Genomic DNA, 4,819 nt, shown 5'->3' with positions numbered 1-4,819 from the left:
TGTTACTACAAATAAACTAATAATTATTTTTTGTTATAGAACTTTCTTTATACGCAATCTGATAAAAGTACAGTCAAGAGTAAATTGGCCGCAGTCTAGACCATATTCCTCATGGATCGACCTTAACCTCTGTTAGGTTCTTTATTTGACAACAACCACTTTACTTCTTTAGGGAGGTGTAATTTGGGCATATCAAATTTTAGCACCGCTATCGGGAAATAAGGCTTTTAGTTTAGACTAATTTCGTTGTTGCACTTTAGTTAATTATTTCCCTATTTACGTTTTATTTTGTTTTTATTTTCTACAGGTCTTATTTCCAGTGTATACCAAGTACACGGAGTTAAGACAATCTCCTAACCCTTTACGATCCTAAATTAAGAAGAACTCTGCAAAGAATTGCCGGAAGAGGTCATAAGTTGGGATTGAATAATGATCCAAACAGAGAGGATTAGGGTGAGGTTCCTGGAGTTCAATGTCCGGGAGTAGTGGAAGTGCCTAAAAACATTCAGGATAACCCTCTTTTTGACAATGTTGAGAGAGTGCAGAATCAACAAGCACCCGATGTGCATGATAATTTCAAGGTTGATCATAATGTTATGGGATCAACGGTGCCATAATTGTTCCTCCACTACCACCTGGACATACATTTGTGGTTACTAGCAGTCTGATGCAAATGCTTACATCTAGAGGGTTATTCCATGGATTGCAATCGGAAGACCCATATGCTTATTTGAGTAAAGTCATCAGCGTGTGTAAGATCAGTGTGGGGATGCCAGACATAGACATGGATGTGATCGATTTGCGTGTGTTCCCACTATCATTGACGGGTGATGCTACCGTGTAACTATCTGAGATCCCGTATAACTTGATTTCCATACGGACAAAACTGCATAAAGTGTTTCTGGAAAAATACTTCCCTTTGTCAAAGAAGTTGAAGCTCAAAGATAAACTCAACAACTTCGTGACTCTACATGGGGAGTGAGTTAGTGATTCTTGGGACAAATTTATAGGATTCATGAGAAGTGTGCCAAACCACCGTATTGATAATGAATCACTTAAGAAGTACTTTTACAGAGGGTTGGTTGATAATGGGAAAGTTTTGCTAGATACTATTGCAGGAGGATCTTATGGGGGCAAACACATTTCAGGAGATTATTGAGAAACTTGAGAAGAACTCCAAGAATAATGTAAAGAGATGGCATAGTTGAGAAAAAAGATTGGCTTAGTATTGAAACCTGTGAGTTAAGGTGATGAGAATTCAATGCAGCTAAGCATCAAACTAGAGAACAATCGGCGGATGAGTATGTCTATGAGAAAGATGTGAACTTTGTGAATGATCATGCGTGGGGTTTTCGGACCAACACCCAAGTATCTAATCAGGATAATTGGCACCAAGGTCAAGGAAATCATGGTCGTAACTACAGTAATTACTATCGTGAATGGCACTATAATCATGATGGAAACTATATTCATGACAACAACTACAACATGAATGGGTATAACAACAGAAACAATAAGAGTGGCCCTTATGTTCCACCAAGAAATCGAGATGGAGGATTGAGTTTGAATCACATTGAGGATATGATGGCTAAGATGATGAAAAGGTTTGACTCAATTATGACAATGTGAAGGAAATGTGTATTGATTTATTGAGCATTGGGAAAATGTTAGAGTCACATGCAGTATCGATTAGACAGATTGAGCAGCAACTGAGCCGATTATCTTCGAGTGCAAATCCGCGCCAATAAGGAACACTTCCTATCAATACTATTTAGAATCTAAATAATGATAGACATAACATGACAATTACTACTAGGGGTGGAAAATAAACTATTCACTCTCCTATGTCTAGTGGTGTAGAAAGGGAAAAGGAACTAAAGGAGAATGAAGTTAAAGTTTTGGAACAATCAAAGGATTAGAATGAGAAGGAAGCCAAAGTCACTCAAAAGGTCATTCCAATGCCAAGACCTCCACCACCTTTCCCACAAAGGTTGGTCAAGAGGACTGAAGAGGGAAAGTATCACAAGTTTATATCCATGTTAAAGCAGTTATCGATAAATGTTCCCTTGATTGAAGCACTGGAATAAATGCCTGGATATGTTAAATTCATGAAGGATCTTGTGACCAAAAAGTGAGTTGTTAGTTTTAAAGGTGATGATAAGTTGCAGCATTGTAGTGTAATTGCTATTAGATTGTTAGTGCAAAAGAAGAAGGATCTAGAGCTTTTACTATCCCATGTACCATTGGTATGTTTTACTTGGTGAAGGTCCTATGTTACTTAGGTGCTAGCATAAATCTGATGTCGCTGTCTATGTTCAATAAGTTGGGCTTGGGAGCCCCTAAACTGACTGCAATGTAGCTACTTATGGCTGATCGGACTGTGAAAAAACCAATTGGGGTACTCCAAGATGTTTAAGTTGAAGTTGAGGAATTTATATTTCTTGTGGATTTTTTGATATTATAGTGTGAGGTTGGTTTTGAAGTGCCTATTATCCTAGGGAGAGCGTTCCTTGATATTGGGAATACTTTAGTTAATAAGAAAATAGGGCAGCTGAAGTTTCGATTGAAGAGTGAAGAGGTGACATTTAATAGTTGCAAATCAATGAAGCGTCAAAGTAATTTTAAATTGGTATCCATTGTAAATTATATTGTTGAGGAGAAACCAGAGGTATCCATTGAGGAGAGCTTAGGTGTGGAAGCACTAGTTGTCGTGATCATGAATTTTAATGGTGAGGGCATTGACGAGTATGATGAGTTAGTTGTTGCCCTTGATGGGGTGGATTTACCTCGTCGCCCACTAAAGAAGCTGGATTTGGATATGAAGAATCGAGAAACTACACTTGTAAAACCATCGATTAATGAGCCTCCAAAATTAGAGCTAAAGGCTCTCCTATCTCATTTTCGGTATGTGTTATTAGGCCAAAATAGTACTTTGCCGGCCATTATTGTTGTTGATTTAAATGAAGGGTGAGTAGAGGCGTTGGTATTGCTGTTCAAGCGGTTCGAAAGGGTGATAAGATGGACTATTGCTGACATTATTAATATTCCACTAGGTATATGTTCTAACAAGATTCAACTCATGACGGATAGTAAACCAAGTATTTAACACCAAAGAAGATTGAATCTATCAATGCAAGAAGTTGTGAAGAAGGAGATTATAAAGTGGTTAGATATTGTGGTAGTGTATCCGATCACTGATAGCAATTGGGTATGTCCAGTTCAATGAGTGACAAATAAGGGAGGAATCACTATGGTTCCCAATGCAAAAAATGAGCTAGTCCCAACGAAGCATGTCAGTGGTTGGAGGGTCTGCATGGGCTGCCACAAGTTGAATGCATGGACTGATAAAGATCACTTCCCAATATTGTTCATGGACCAACTGTTAGATCGTCTTGCTCGAAAGAGTTGGTATTATTTTTTAGATGGGTATTTGGGCTACAATTATATCTCTATAGCTCAGAAAGATCAAGAAAAGACTACTGTCACTTGTCCTTATGGGATATTTGCTTTCAAGAGAATGTCATTCGGATTGTGTAATGCACCAGTGACCTTTCAATGTTGCAGGATGTCGATATTTTCTGATACGGTGAAATACACTATTGAGGTATTTATGGATGATTTCTCTGTGGTTGGTGACTCGTTTGATAATTGCTTGGCATATTTGGGTGAAGTTCTAAAACGTTGTGAAGAGTATAATCTTATGTTAAATTAGGAGATGTATCACTTAATGGTAAAAGATGGCATAGTTCTGGGCCATCGAATTTCACAAAAGGGCATCGAGGTTGATAGGGAAAATGTCGAGGTAATTGAAAAGTTGCCACCACCCATCTCCATAGAAGGTGTTAGAAGTTTTCTTGGTCATGCTGGTTTTTATAAGAGATTTATCAAAAATTTCTCTAAAATTACACACCCTTTGTGCAAGCTGCTCGAAAAGGAGACTAACTTTGAGTTTGATTATGCTTGTTTGAAAGCATTTGTGGGGATGAAAGAGAAGTTGACTTGTGCACCGATCATTATTTCACTGGATTGAGGACAATCATTTGAATTTATGTGTGATGTCAGTGGGGTGGCACTTGGGTGTCACGACCCAAGCCTAGGGCCTAGACGTGACCGGCGAATGGGGAACCTGAAGGAACCCCAAACAAGCCTCATAGCATATCATTACACATCCTTGGTCGCGGAAGCAATTAAAATGACCATAAGCGATAAGCATAATCAAGGGGAAATCGGGACTAAGGGAGCAAGAGAAAAAGAGAATGATACATAAATATCATAGGTGAGTCAAACTCAAGCATAATACACAACTTGTCTAACACCACCTCTAAACATGGGTACTTAGCGGGGGCCAAGACAAACAACCGGCTCACCCTCATAGTCAATACATAACTAAAAAGGAAAAGTCGTATACATAGCAAGAGATCATAAGCAACGTCCTCGGAATGGAGGACTCACCAATAACCTCGATAGAAAATCGTATTAGCCACGCGGAGGAGGATGGTCAAGCGGTGATCCGGTCCCTACATGGTGACATCATGTGGGCATAGAGTATGCATTAGTACGTTTGAATGTACTAAGTATATGGGATGCAATGCAATGCAATGCAACAATAGATGGACATCATAGACAAAATGTATAATCATACCCGATAGATAGCATATTAATGAGATGATATGTATAATGATGCTTACATAAAAATCATATTTAGTGGGGCGTAGTACATGTGTGGCGAGTGACCATCAATATAGTATTTCCAAGGCCTACCACCCCCTTGGAGAGGCGAAAGAGGTACAAACCCCTCAATGTGGTTACCCGGGCCTAC

This window comes from Solanum stenotomum, chromosome 12 (assembly GCF_019186545.1).
Source record: "Solanum stenotomum isolate F172 chromosome 12, ASM1918654v1, whole genome shotgun sequence".
Classification (NCBI taxonomy): Eukaryota; Viridiplantae; Streptophyta; class Magnoliopsida; order Solanales; family Solanaceae; genus Solanum; species Solanum stenotomum.
Note: the sequence above shows the minus strand (reverse complement) of the source record.